The sequence below is a fragment of the Sceloporus undulatus genome, chromosome 3 (assembly GCF_019175285.1).
Source record: "Sceloporus undulatus isolate JIND9_A2432 ecotype Alabama chromosome 3, SceUnd_v1.1, whole genome shotgun sequence".
Classification (NCBI taxonomy): domain Eukaryota; kingdom Metazoa; phylum Chordata; class Lepidosauria; order Squamata; family Phrynosomatidae; genus Sceloporus; species Sceloporus undulatus.
The window spans coordinates 41138250-41154093 of record NC_056524.1 but is presented as its reverse complement, the minus strand read 5'-3'; the positions used below and the strand labels follow the sequence as shown (position 1 = coordinate 41154093).

Here is a 15844-nt window from a genome sequence, read left to right as displayed (position 1 = left end):
CATGTCCTGCTTGAATAAGCAGTCCCTCTGTTTCACAAGAAGTACAAAGACTAATTCACTACATTAGAAGGACTGAAGAGCGGGAGGGAGAGAACAGACCCCATCTGGTCACATCCAGAGGAAAAAGCCTGCTCATACCCATGCAGCCAAGATTGTACCACCACTGCTGATGTATACATTGCAAACATATACAGGTATGATGCTTACAGTAAACAAACAGCAATGCGGCCAACCAAAGATGTAAACAGTTGCTGGAGCATGAACACTAAGCCTGACTGCCACACATGCAGGGTGTTTATTTATCCCCATTGCATACCATCAACTAGAGAAGACATGCAAAACAACTTTTTAAACAACGTGTCACTTTATGTTAGTTTTTGCCAATGGGGCTTATTCCAAATGTGTATGTCATAATAAGATATGTATGTGTTTAGAGAGTTCTCTTCTTATTACATCCATCAAGGCAGAAAGACAAAGATCAGTCCTAGCAACCTAGCATTTATTTCTGCTTTCCATCTCTACAGGCATACAATTTTAATCAGAATGCTTCATTGAGACTCAAAAATTTTTGAGCTTTGGGCTTGGATGGGAGATGAACTTTTCTTGCTTCTTGTCAATGTGAACTGAGAGAAGGTCTTTTGATGGGGTTCCCCTACTGCTATGGGCATAGTTCCCTGCTATTTCCACCCAGAAATAGAAATAGTGACATTGGAGTCCACTATTTATGGGAGGAACTTAACATTAAGGCAAATACATGGCTGCTGCTAAAAACCCATGGTCCATGTTCAGTTCTCCCATGTTCACTTTTAATTTCAGGTAGTTTTAGGTGCCCATTCCTTCTAGTTATGGTTTCTTGTCAGGACCTGTCTGTACCAGATTCCAGCCAATAAATTATCTGCAAAGATAATTTCCATGTTCACAACCAGTTGTGAACCACATGAAAGCAACCATACAGTACAGAAGACTAGCCATTCTTAGAATGACAAGAAATATGTTGGGCTAACCTGGAAGTAAAACATACTGAGCTCAGCAGGAATAAATTAATTTAGGAATGTAATTTCACAAGATTTTGAAACATGGAAATCTCCTCTTGCTCTTATGTGAATAGCTTTTATAAAAGCATCCCCACATCGTGAAATACAGACGGTGTACGAATTATAACTATTTAGAGATCTGTCAGCATTGTATGATGCAGAATTGCTAGGGTGCTAAAACTCAAATTAATGTTTATGTCCATGGCCTCTGATCCAACAAATTTTACTCATCTGGTATAAGCATGTGAAATATTTTAGTGCAATGTTCACAGGTGTGCATTCACTCATGGACGTAATACATAATACACATACATACACAAGCATGCTGCACAGACTTACAACTGCTTCATGTGGCTGCTTTTTTAAATATTGAAAATGTTTCTTTAAAAAGAAACACATGCACTTCCAATGGGAAAAAAGTGACATTCCTAATTTTCTTAGCAATGACCTACAGCCATGCATGGCGATATCAAAGTCTGCCACTTCTGTCATGAGTCTCCAGAAAAAATATTTAACAGGTTAAAGTTTTATTAGCTCCCCTAATTTACCACTCTAGAATGCTCCTCCTGGATCCCAACTTTTTCATAGCCACAAGTCTCTTGTCTCACCTGGTCATGGGAAGGAGAGAGAGAGAGAGAGAGAGAGCTCTGCAGATCCCTATGACTGTGTTTTTCTGGGAAAGGTGTTCTCCAGCTCAGCAGAGAGAGAGGCGGGGCAGTAACCCCTCAGACATCCAGAAGCTCCCATAGCTACCCTTCTCCTCCGTCAACTCCCTCATGTCTTGGGATCGTCACCCCATCCCATCCAGCACTGTTGGACTGTATCTTTATTTTTCTGCTTTTCTCTTTTCTACATTTTCTCCTGCCATCTGTTTGTCACCCAAACCTCTCTTCTCCATGGCTCCTCGCACCTCTCCTTCTCCCTATCTCATCCCTATCCGCCCCCTCCCTATCTCCCACCTCCCATTCTCTTGTGCTCTCTGGAATTGCCGCTCCGCTGCCCCAAAAGCAGCGGCAATCCATGATCTTTTTCTATCTCAATCATTTAATCTTCTTGCCCTCACTGAAACCTGGCTTCCGGCCCACGATACCGCTACCTCTGCTGCCCTTTCTTTTGGCGGTCTCTCTTTTACCCACACTGGCCGCCCTGAGGGTCGCGGAGGAGGGGTCGGCATCTTATTATCAAAGTCCTGCCAGTTTCAGGTTCTCTCTCCTCCCCCCAGTTATTCCTTCTCCTCATTTGAACTCTACTCCATTAGACTCTTTTTTCCTCTGCAACTTCGGGTTGCCATCATCTATCGTCCTCCTGGTTCAGCGTCTCAGTTTTTCAACGATTTGAATCTTGGTTGACATTTTTTCTTTCAGATACAGTCCCCTCCCTGACTTAGGTTATTTAAAACATCCACCTCGACGATCCCAAGAAATTCCTAACAACTCTCGCTTCAGCTCTCTCCTAGCTTCCTTGTCTCCAACCCCATTCCAACTCTCCAACCCATTCCCTTGGTCACGGTCTCGACTTAGTTCTCCCCTCCAGTGTGTTGTGTCTGACTACTTGGCTTCTGATTTCCCACTATCTGACCATCACCTACTTTCTTTACTCTTAACCTACATCCCTCCTCCCGTCATACCGTCCTGCCCCGTTCCGTGATCTTCATTCTCTTAACCTTAACCATCTCACTCAATCCTTGGATTCATCCTTCGCTTCTCTCAATCTTGGGACTCTGCTGACTCAGCTATGTCTTTACTGATTCTACTCTCTCCCTCAACTTTGACAGCTTGGCCCCAGTTTCTACGCGCGTGTCCTCCTCTTCCTCTATGACTAGGCCTCAGCCCTGGATCACTCCCACTGTTAGTTCTCCCGTCCTGCTCCCGAGCAGCCGAACATCTCTGGAGAAAGTCCAGGGAGTGGGGCCGAATATTATCCATTTTAAGTTTGTTCTTTTATCCTTTTCACGCGCCCTGTCGATGCCAAACAAGACTACTTTAAATATTGATCTGCGCCCACGAGAGGCGCCCGCAGCGCTTGTTCTCCTGTTTCAACACCCTGTTAAAACCCTCTCTTCCCTCCGTCTCTCCATTATTTTCTCCCTCCGCCTTCGCCAATTACTTCATTACAAAGTCACTACCATTCGTTCTGAGTTAACTCCTCAATATTTGGCTCCCACCATTAATCTCTCGCCCCTCCTACTAATAAACTCTCTGTGTTTCCTCCTGTTCTTGAAGAACTCTCTTCGCTGCTGAACTCATCCAAACCTACCACCTGTTCTCTTGACCCACTTACTTCTCGTCTTCTAATCTCTACCCCCTCTTTGTTACCCTCCCTCCTCTATATCTTTAATCTCTCTCTCTCTCTTCGGGTTCCTTCCCCTCAGTCTTCAAACAGCCTGTTTCCCCTATCCTGAAAAAAAACCCTCTCTCGACCCCTCTTCCTTGGCTAGCTATCGTCCAATCTCCCTTCTTCCTTTTCTCTCCAAGGTGTTGGAATGAGTCATCTATTCACGCTCTTGAGTTTCTTGAAACCAACTCCATTCTGGATCCCTTCCAGTCTGGTTTTCGCCCACGGCACTCCACAGAGACGCCCTTACTAAGATCTCAAATGATCTTTTGCGGGCCAAGGCGAATGGCCTTTATTCTATCCTTGTCCACTCGATCTGTCTGCGGCCTTCGACACCGTGGGACCACTGTCTCCTAATAGATGTACTCTCTGACCTGGTTTCTCGGGCCTTGTTCTCGATTGTGGTCACATCTTACTTGTCAGATCGATCTTTTTCAGTGGTCTCGGGTGGTCAGACCTCGTCTTCTGTCCCCTTATCTGTTGAGTTCCTCAGAGCTCTGTTTTGGGTCCCCTTCTGTTCTCTCTATACACACTCTCCCTTGGCAAACTTATCAGTTCTTTTGGTTTCTCCACCATCTTTACGCTGATGATACCCAGCTGTACCTTTCCACCCCAATCTTCCACCAGGCTAGACAACAAGTGTCATCCTGTTTAACAGCTGTCTCCCACTGGATGACCATCGGCGTCTGAAAGCTCAATATGTCCAAGAAGACTGAGCTTCTTGTTTTCCCTCCTAAGTCCACCCTTCACTATTCCTTTTCTATTTCCGTCCATAACATCTCGATCCAGCCAGTCCAGGAAAGCCCGCAGTCTCGGTTTCATCTTTGACTCCTCTTTGTCATTTATCCCACAGATCCAGCCACAACAAAGTCTGTAGATTTTTCTCTATAATATCGCCCAAAATCCGTCCATATCTCTCCGCGTCTACCGACAAAAACACTGGTCCATGTCCTAGTGGTTCTCACGATTAGACTACTGTACCTCCTCCTGGAAGGGTTCCTTTCTTCACCTCCACCCATTAATTTCTGTTCGCATTCAGCTGCACACCTTTATTTACTGCTCGTGTTATGATCATTGTCTCCCCTCTGTTGTCTTCCCTTCACTGGCTCCCTCTTCCTTTCCGCATCAGGTACAAACTTTTGCTACTCACCTTTAAAGCCCTGCATGGGCTGGCCCCTCTTTATTTAACTGATCTTTCTCCCTACATCCCTACTCACACTCTCCGCTCTGGTAGCCAAAATCTTCTCTCTCAACCCAGGATCTTCTCTGCCCCGTCCCGGATCCGTCCCTTCTCTCTAGCTGCCCCTCATTCCTGGAACCTTCTTCCTCTGCATGCACGGCTCATCACTTCCCTAACCAGTTTTAAAGCTGAGCTGAAAACCATATTGTTTAGGGAAGCGTTCTCAGGGAATTTGTGATTGTTATCTGGCTGTCTGACAATATTTGATGTGATGTGATTTGTTTGATATTTGATGTTTTTAATCTGTTTTTTCCTTTCTATATGGTAATTTTATCTATTCCTCTTTTAATTGTTATTATCTTAGAATGTACACCTTGGGCAGGCTTTTATTTACTCCTAATTTTACCGACTTTGTACAGCGCTGTGTATAATTACAGCGCTATAGAAATAAAGTTTAATAATAATAATAATAATAATAATAATAGTAGTAGTCCCCAAAGGAAGAATAAGGAAAAAGGTGAATTTTGAAGTAAATAATCCAGTTTGGGACTGCTTTAACTGCCCTGACTCAGTGCTGGGGGATTCTGGAAACTGTTGTGAGACAGCATTCTCTGTCAGGGTGATCTGGTGCCACAATAAACCACAATTCCCAAGATTCTCTAGCATTTAGCCAGGGTGGTTAAATTGATGTTAAACTGGATTATTTCTGCCGTGTGTTGTGGATCACAAAGTCAAGAACTTCTCATGCAAAGGCATTTGGGTATCTGCTAGGTTAGCTGTCCCAGACAAACTTTAAGTTTGCTCCAAGGTCCCTCCTTTGGGCAAAGATATAAGCCAGTGTCCACAACTGGCATTTTTCCTGCTCATTTGCCTGGAACTTCCATGATCACAGAATTCAACCTGGGTTCAAGTTCCTTGGAACTTGTTTGTTTTCCTTTTCTTCTTTTCATGGCCTTGCTCTCCAATTTTGTCGTTCTTTCCCTCTTTTAATTTGCCAATGTTTCCCAACTGCCCACAACCCCATCTCCTTGGCTGACAAAGGGGACTGGAGTACTCCCAATATCTGTCCACTAAGACATCTGCAGATGCCACAGCTCAGTCAAGTTGCTTTGACAAGAAATAACAAGAAAACAGTAGCATGACAAGGTGGCTATATAAACCAGCTATAATGTTTTCTTTGAAATGGAAAGGTATAGGTGAGTGAGCAACTGCCCTAATATGGTTAATTTCTCTATTCCACTGACATGAAGAGAGAAAAAGAGAGTAATTACTACATTAGTAGAATATTAAACTGGACTTCTGCCTGCACGGCCCCTTCTGCACCTCCACAACACACCTGCAGTTATGAGTGCATCTATACTGCACTGTAATGCAAATTGACACCACTTTAAGTGCCATCGCTCCACCCTACAGAATCCTGGGATTGGTAGTTTTGGGAGGCATCAGCACTCTTTGGTAGAGAAGGCGAAAGACCTTGTAAAACTGCAAATCCCAGGATTCCATAGGATGTAACTACAGCAATTAAAGTGGTGCCAAACTGCATTGTTTCTACAGTGCAGATGCACTTATAAACACTAGTACTATGGCAGCTGTATGGAAGCACACCACACATGTGGCTCCATAAAAGTGAATGGCTGTACAAAGTCAAAGGTTAAAGTTAGCTGTTCTATTTGCATAGCTGTCTGTTCTTCACCAGAAAAATCCATAACCTCACATTTATTGTGTGATTTCTCAATTTAAAAATGATCATATAAATTCTCTCTGAAATCACACAGGTTTCAAACAAATTCCCTTACAAAAGCAGTAAGAGACAGCAGTGCCTCAGCAAATATAAGAGACAGCAGTGTCCAATCATTCTTGTTAGGTCCCCTTTTAAGACACTTTCCCTAAGGGAAACCTGCTGGTCCCAACAGCTTTAAAGAAAATTAAAATTCCACTTCCTTCCTGATCAGCGTATTTTGCCATCACATATATGCATTATTTCAAAGACCTAAAAGAGGGGGGGTGTGGCTGACAACCCTCTAATGCTTGGAAGAAACACAGCTGCCTAAAAATCTAAGGGAAGGTTAAACATTTTAGACATGCAAAGCATGGAGTTCAAAGGCAGCAGCGAACCGAAACTACTGCTTCCTGACCAATCTGCCTTTACCCTGAAGAGCCGCTGGCTTTTCATATCTGTAGCTCAGTCAACCAGTAATTGTCCTTTAATTGCCAGTAAGAAGAATGTTTCTATATTCCAGCAACTATATTATGTAATCAAAAGAACATAACAATGTTAAAAAATTATGGCAACATTCATTCAGAATAAGGATGGAATTTCCTTTCCTGATCATTAAGATGATGATGATGATGATGATGATGATGATGATGATGATGATGATGATGATGATGATGACGTTCTTGTTAGTGCATGCCTTCAAGTCATTTCTGACTTATGGCGATCCTAAGGGAAGGCTATCACAAGGTTTTCTTGGCAAGATAGGGAGTTTTAGCAGTGCCTCCCTCTGAGGCTGAGAGAGTGTGACTTGTCTAAGGTCACCATTGGGTTTCCATGGATGAGTAGGGATTTGAACCCTGGTCTCTAGAGCCCTCGTCCAACATTCAGAGCACTACACCATAATGGCTAAGTAGATGCAAGAAGCAAAACTGAAGGTAAAATATTCAAGCATTCTCATTTAATTTTTCACAAAGCCAATCTCTTATTTCTACATCAGATGTAATGCTTTGTCTTTCAGAATAGTGTACATAGTGCCATCAATGTCATTACTAAGATTAATGCCTGACAGCTATGATATTGCTGTTTTCTACATTTAACATTATATAATCCTAGCGGGAATTGTACTTCTAAAACAAAGTAAACAGGAATACCATGGGAAAGAATAATTCCAAACAGCAGATGCTATTCATTTCATTTAACCAACTAAAATAAAATAAGAAAAAATCTAGATCAGCAAGCACCTGATGTATAGATTGAAGAAAATCTGTTTAATGCTACAGACCCTAAAATTGTTCCCATCTTTGAAAGTAATGTTCATCATATGCGTACTGGACAGTATGTGCACTTATTCAGCAAAGGACAACAACTGTGTCTCCTGAGGCAACACTTAGTATCACACCACATCACAGTAACTACGCACCAAGAGCATGCTGACAAGTTCAGTTAACTCATTTCACACTCACTGAACACAGATTCCTTAGCATGGATGAGTTATGCAGAATGAAGTATACCTCACAAAAAGGAGACTTTAAATCTTAGAAAATAGGCATATTTTAGTTGCATTATCTACAGCAGGATCCTCAATATGTTCTCTCTGCACTGCTTTAAGTAACAGAGTGAAAAATACATTTGTGCTAAGTATGGTACCAATTTAGTTGGATAATTGATGTTGAGACAGTTGCTAGAATTGAGATGCTCCTTATATAGGACTGAACGATAAGCTGCATTATAAGAAAAGCAATAATCTAAAACTAAACTATTGTAGAATGCAGTTCATCAGACTGTAATGAAAGAATCTTCTTATGCAGCACTCAACTAGGTAATTATGGGACTTTATAGGTTCTTCAAGAAGGTTATCTTTTAAGAAAATATACCAGACCCAATGGGGAAAAAATCCGATTCAACAATTAGATCTGTAGTAATAATAATAATTTAAAAATGACAGGCCCATACACATAGATTTTAGGGTGGCAAGGTTTGGTATCAGAAGCCCCTGATCAATACAAATATAAGCTAACATTGTAAGGGATTTACTAACTACATTTAATTGGATAAAGTCTTTGTAGTCACTGCCCAAAATGCAAGAAAGCAGGAGCAGGTTTATGGTTGGTGAGCAATTGGCTCAAAAAGCACCTAAACATGTTCCTGCCAAGAGGAAATGGGATAAAGATATTCTTCTTAATTTAAACCAGAAAATCTAGGAGTAGGGAATATTCCTGAGATGTGCAGCCCCCACTGATTTCATCACTAACATCCCAACTATCATGGTCATATAAAGAAGAAAGAAACAGAATACAACTTCAAGGATTTCAGCAGGAGATGCAACATTCACTTTCTTTTTGAAATACGATCTCCTAATGTTGCTTTTCCTCTGTGAGTTTTACTTCCTCCTTGTTGAATAACAAATCTATAAAAGCTGATTCTTTTTTAATTTTAAAAAGCCGAGCTTTTACAGTCACAGCAAAACAGTGCAATGCACACTAACTTCCTGGCATTAAGAGCTGTTCAACAGTGGGATGGAGTGTGGTGGAGTCTATGGAGGTTTTTAAACAGAGGCAGGATGACCATCTGTTGGGGTACTTGGATTGTGAGTTCCTGAATGGCAGGGGGTGGGCTGGATGGCCCTTGTGGTCTCTTCCAACTCTATGATTCTATGATTCTAGCTGACTTCATTCATTGAAGTAAATTACATAAGATTTCAATAAGATTTAGGTACTTTTTGCCCATTCTTCGCATCTGAGCCTTTTAATGACAAAGGTATCACCAAATTCCTTAGATCCAAATAAGAAACTATAAATTTCAGCATACATTTATTACAACGGATAACATGAAAGCTACACACTTACTTGAGACTAAGTCCCTGTGAAGTCAGCAGGACTTCCATATAAGCAGACATGTTTACTGTAGGATTACAGTGTAAATTTAGGGAAATGTCATTTAATACAATCTGCAACAGTTTTTTCTTGTTATCATTGAAAAAAGTAAAATGTGCTGAATACTAATTTCCACTTATATTGTAACTTTACTGATCTGCTAGCCAAAATATTGCATGAGTTCCCAAATTAGTTTAAAGGCTTCACATTCCTAAACTTTTTGCATGCTTACCATACTCCATAAAACCTTATGCCATAATAAATTTCTTAGTGTCAGAGGTTTCACAAGCCTTTATTTTAGCTGCAGCAGACTAACAGAAGTACATCTTTGAGAATGTTGTTGTTGTTATTTTGAGACAGCTATTATAAGTGGCCAAAGACCTGAAGGTATAATTCTTAACATTTTCTTAAAAGAGGGTATGTCTTTCTGCTGCTTCTTCTCAAGATGTTCGTTTGGAGTTGGAGCTTGCTGTTCAAATTTTAGGTGGCATGGTGAATTCACTCAGAGTCTGAATGTTAAGGAAACTATCCAAGGTGTCAAACATAGTTTGGACACAGAATTCTGCACTGGACTAAAGCATGGAGTGGATTCACTGATTTATTAACATTTGAGCCTCCATTAGTACTTCAAAAAGTCTTGGCTACCAATTTATTTTACTGATTCCCAAATATTTGAGAAGGACTTGATTACAAACCACAGGTTACTATAAGAAGAAAGTACAAGGTTTTACTCATAGAAGGACTATTATATATACTCTACTATAAGTCAATCTCATGTATAACTCAAGGGCATTTTTTTAAACCAAAAGTATGGATTTTGATATGACCCATGGATAAGTCAAAGGTTAAAATTAGAGGCATGTAACAAAGGATGTAAAAGGTGTATCAAAGAAAAATGATGCCACAGAACTTACAAAAATCCTGCAGGTATGCTCTTGCATTTTGTTACTACTCAGAGAAGTGAATAGTTTCCCTTTTTTGACAAAGAGTTAAAGTACAGTACATATATTGACTCGTGGGGAAGGTTTCTTGGGTCAGTTTTTTGACTAAAATTTCTGTACTTATACATATGCAGCATCTGCAGTATTCATACAAAAAAAAAGTAACTTTAATTACTTCAAACAATTGTTCTCAAGGTTCATCTATCACTTGACTTTCTATCATTTTCAACCATAGATCTCTCGCTATTCCACCATGAAACACCAACCACAAGTATTGTTCTAAAGAAAGCTGGCCTACTTGCTGAAAAACCTTGACTAGGCAATGAACAAAACAGAAAACCAGTGGACAAATATAGAGAAATATAGAGCCCATTGAAAATAGAGGACTTACACATACATCATAACAAATAACTTTCAGGAAAGTCATAACTGCTTGTATATTTCTATGTTCTTTGTCTTGATTAAGGGCAAACCTAACTACATTTATTCAATAACATTAAACAATCTGAAAATACAGATTCTATTCTATTTTAAACAGAATTAACCATCCCTGTGGAATTTGTGTCTCCTCATTTACTAATTTTAAGAGGTAAAAATTCTCTGCACCATCTCACTTGCTCTTCTTTCTTAATAGAAAACGACTGCCGTGACTACCCCCATGTAGCAGTACTATTCACCATCAGCACCTCTGCACTCCCCATGTGCTTAGAGAACAACTGATTAGCACTCTGCATAATTAACCTGATTAGCACTGTGCATAATCAAACTGATTAGCACTTTGCATAATTAAAAAGAAATAACAGCAACAACAACAATAACTAGGTAATATCAAAAGCTGCTAGTCCGACAGCTAATTTGCTAGCACCAGGCTTAGTTTAGTGTAGAATCATTCATTCTTCAAAAGCTATTTTAGAGGGCAAGAATTTCAAAACTCTCTATTTACCAATACTGAAAACAGTTTCAGTAAAATGGCAGTCACCCAAGAAATGGTGAATTCTGGAATGAAAATTTCTTATGAATTGTTGAAGACTAGTTATGCAAATAGATAAAATCTCAAATGCTCTTAATATTAGCCCTCCTGCAATATTACTAATGTGAATTTGTTTACCAATTTCACATAAGTTCATACATGCCATAAATAAAAAAAGCTCTGCCTACTCAAAGCAGTCACTTCCTGTTACTCTTTGTGTGGAATACATCTTTCTCTTATCTCTTATAGGAACTTGTTTAATGTCATATCCAGGGGAGTTACAAAAGATTTCTTTAACAAACTGCAGAATTATGAAGGAATAGATAGCCCTAGACATTATAGTTTCTTGCACCCTTTTCAGCAGTATAACATCAAAAGTGGTTTTCACTCTGAAGGTAAATTTGTCCTGGGAGCCAGACTGTCATAGATTACCCTACTTGCTGTACTCTTGGGAGAAGACTTCTAAGAAAAACAAACCAATGGCTTGACAATTATCGTGACATGTAGTTTTCCTACAGCTGCCTACTGTCCTAGACTTCAGACTTGATTGAAGCTTCAGTATCTATTAGACATCTTATAATTTTGGCTAGATTGGTTCAACATTCATCAATATTCTACACTGGGTACTTACTTCCCCATGCATAACTAAGTAATGTCCCCTGGCCCAACCTCTACTCCAGCCCAACCTTAAGAGCCAGTTGCCAGGTCAGGCAGAACAGGTCCCTTCATCTTCCAATAAAGGCACAAAGAGCATGACATTTGCACCCCTCTCCCACCCATGAACAATGCTGTGACAAAGACTCTTACTGAATGAATACAGAGGAGTTATGGATCCACACCTCTAGGTTAAAAATCAGTAGCTACAATACTAAACGCCAGCTATTATCAAATATATCTTTTATTTTTCCCCTCCACACTGGAGTAATCTACTCCTAAATCTAAGAAAAAAGCTATTAGCAAAGAGTGTGTTTTAAGGTAATTAAACAAAATATATAACAGTTCCAAAGAACCCCAGCACTGTGAGAAAAGAAGTCAAGTATTGATTGAAGCGCCAGTTCTTCAAACTGTTATGTTGCTTGGCGGTGGGTGGGTAAGTGCTGTTAGAGAGATTATTCAAGTCCAAATGTTCCTGGGGAAGGTAGTTCCAGTAATTCTGGGAATTAGGCCAATTCCTGAGCTACATGTGTAAATATTTTAAAAACACTATTTTAATATACATGTATTTTAAACACATATATGTCTACGTGCATACATTGCAACAGTACTGCCATGGCAACAAGTTAACAGCTAACAGAAAATGTGCACGTCTGATTGAAAACATTTTTAAAAATATAACTTCAACATACACAGACAAAAAAGGTTCCTCTGTTGAAAGTATAATCTGTTTTATCCTGAACTAATACAAAGGTTAGGTTAAGAGAAACAACTAACAGGATAACAAGCAGGAGGATTCAGACAGAAAAGAAAATTCTAACAGTTAACCCCCCAAATATTGTTTATGTTAAATAGGATGGAATTAAATGTCTATTGTCTTAAAATCTTTTTCACCAAAAAGGAAATTATAAATTGAGTTTTATAATCATGTTTTTCTGGGTCCAGTCTAATGCTTGGTACCCATCTGAAAAGAAAAAACAAACCCACAGCATTAGGAATAAGATTTCAAGGAGGACATTTCAATACCTTAAAATCAATGGTAAAAAGAAGAAATAAATTAAAACACAGTAAGTTAACACCAGGTTAGACTATATGCCCCACTAGCCCAGAATTGTTACTCTTGCACGTGGCACCAGAATATTAAGGAAAGGTCTGAGTAACCCTTGTTATCAGATTCTTTATCTGGAAATCCCAGAGACTGAACCTGGGAAGTTCAGCACGTAAAGCATGTTTTCTACTGAGCTACAGTCCCTTTACAGAATTTGTGGCAGATCAGAGGCACAGGATACTTAATCTACAGGCCAACCCTTTCCTTTTTTGTAGTTCTGGAGAAAGGAAGCATATGTTAAAACAAGTGCCATGACATCCTATGCCATCCAAGTGGGGGATGCCCCAAAGCTTGTCCATAACAAAGGAGAAATGGTTTTGCTACAATTCCTAACTGGAGTAAGGATGTGCTGATGTCAGAAATTTGGACTTGCACAACGTCTTATAATCGCATACAAGAAGCTGGTGGTTGTCTCATTTTACAGAAGCATCAGCACCAGTGGTGGCGACTGCTTTCATCTAGGGCCAATTGCCATGACAAATGAAGAACCCTGGTGCTGGGAACTCAAATCTCAGCCCCCATGCTTTGTATAGTTTCAACAAGCAGCAGAACATCAGACTTCTGATTCAAATCGGATAATTTAATGGGCAAAATAGATGCAAAATAATTGAAGGTACTTTACCATACATTACACAGTTTTATTTTGTATACAGGTACTTATGAGTATAAGTATATATATATATGCATATGTATATGTGTATATGTGTGTGTGTGTGTGTGTGTGTGTGTGTGTGTATATATATATATATATATTCATATGGACACGCTGAAATAGGGCATAGCCTGTCAAAGACCTATACTGGATTTTACATAAATGTCACATTTATATTACAACTATGTGTGTATAATTTTACACAGAGAGACAGAAAATGGAAGAACAAAGGAATAAACCTCCTACAAGAAATTTAAATAACCTTTTTTAGAAATCCTCATCCGAAGTTAGAGGGCTTTTAGCAATCGTACATTTATCTCTTCCAAAATACACCTGCTTTCTTTTCCCTTCTTTTCTCTTCTTTTGCCAAACTAAATATTTTTTCCATCTAATGACTCTCTTTATTAGACAGCATCTAATTTGCATACATTTACATACAATTTAACTGCTTGCTTCTGAGAACAAAGAAATGGCTCTGTATTGTACTGAAGGACAATACTCAGAAAAGGAAGGTATAAAAACCAGCTAGCTCAGTGGCTGTGTATTCTTTTTGTTTCAGAAATACCAGGATTTTTAAACACTCCACTTAAAGGGTGAAAAAGATTATTCCAACAGACAATACGAAAAGATACAGTGCAGCTTCCTTTTAACACATTTTCTCTTTGGCCTGGTTAATGGGATTTAAAGTCCAAGCTTTCTTTGCCTTCCTCTATTTCTTTTATTAGATCTGATGAATTTAATTCTGTCACACATTTTAGTTCATACTTTATTTGTATAAAAATATATGCAGAAGCTCAACTTCAATGCTAATTCAGTACAGCCATCCTTTTCTTACTATGAGAAGTGGGAAATGATTGAGCGATTTTAGATGGGCAAGAAGTATATTGATTTCCCTGCACAACATTATGATTGAGGGCATACCAAAGCTATGAGGACTTTACCTTACAGTAATATATAGAGCAAATACAAGCTTACCACGTGGCCAAATGGGAATCAACAAGATAGGGTAGGATGAGCTTCAGGGTTGAGCTCTACTTGTAAATACAAGGGTGGATTGTTGTCACAGCAGAAGCAGGAAGCAACAGGGGTGTTAAGCTGTCTAGTTCCCTAGAAAATAAGAAAGAAACACATTTGGAGCTGCACATAAATAAAGCTTTTCATTTAAGAGCAACAGGGAGAGACAGAGAGAGAGAACTCAAACATGAATTTGTTCATTTTCCCATTTCTACCACTTTCTACTCTTTTAAGATTAGCAATTCCACAATTATTCCTGAAAATCTCATGGCAGAAATGCCACTGGAATGATGAAGTGGGACTAGAAGATGTAACAGAATTTTAGAGAAGGCCACCTATAAGTTCAGTTGTCAAAATCAGTAATCAACATTTTTAATTTCCACAGTTATTTCAGTAATACAGTGGTACCCCGGGTTACGAAATTAATTCGTTCCGCGGTTAATTTCGTAACCCGAAATACCTTCGTAAGCCGAATTCCCATAGGCGCTAATGGAAAAATAGCTCTCTGCTGCCCTCCGGTGGCGGAAAATAGCGCCGCGGTTTTTTCGTAACCCGAAGAAACCTTCGTAAGCCGAAGCAATAAATCCCTATGGGATTTTTTCGTATCCCGAAAAATTCGTAACCCGGCGCATTCGTATCCCGGGGTACCACTGTACTCTATTCTTAACCAGTCCAGGAACAACAGGACTAAACCCATTTACTGGCCTTAGGACATACAGAAAAAATGATTTCCTTCTGCTAACCTTTAGTTATTAATTTTAGCAGTTTCCTGTCTTGTTGTAATGTGTATATTTTAATAGTTTGGTTTTAGATTTTTTTTTATTCTTTTTATGTTGTATTTTACCTTTTTATGTTTTTATTGTAATGACAGAGCATTCATTGAAGAAAGGAGTGATTAAAAAATACATGACAAAAACAAAGAGAAGAAGGCGAGTTACCATATACAATTACAGTTCTAACTTTAACGTTCACAGTTGTTAGGAGGAAATTAATTGCTCATAACAGAAGGGATTCTTCCAGAATAATTTTGGGCAGCTTAACTTCTTGTAACCTTATGTGACAAGATGAAAGCCAGCTGTATAACAACCACCTCTTTGTAAAATTTCATAGAGAAGAAAAAGCAAAAGGCTGCAACTGAATGACTTCGAAGTGAAGCATAAAGTAATCCCAGCATTTACAAGAAGGTATATCTCATCTAAATTGTGGTCTTTGGATTCAAGAATAAAATATCATCTGTGTGAAACCAAAAGTTCAAATTATCACTCGTATGACTCTGGAGTCATGAGTGTGCTGATGCTACTCAACTTTAGTTCTTCTTTCTTGCAAACCCAGTTTAGACAGTGTAATCCTTGAATGCTGGCTGCAAT

General features: G+C 39.3%; 1 protein-coding gene across 6 annotated transcripts in view; it reads right to left on the bottom strand.

The window, feature by feature from the left end:
- ZBTB20 (zinc finger and BTB domain containing 20) overlaps nucleotides 1–15844 on the bottom strand; it is a 642360-nt gene that overhangs the window by 428456 nt on the left and 198060 nt on the right. For all 6 annotated transcript variants that reach the window (XM_042458100.1, XM_042458099.1, XM_042458096.1 and 3 more), the window contains one exon: nucleotides 14439–14570. The gene's annotated coding sequence lies outside the window, so the exon portion shown is untranslated. The remainder of the gene's footprint in view (nucleotides 1–14438; nucleotides 14571–15844) is intronic.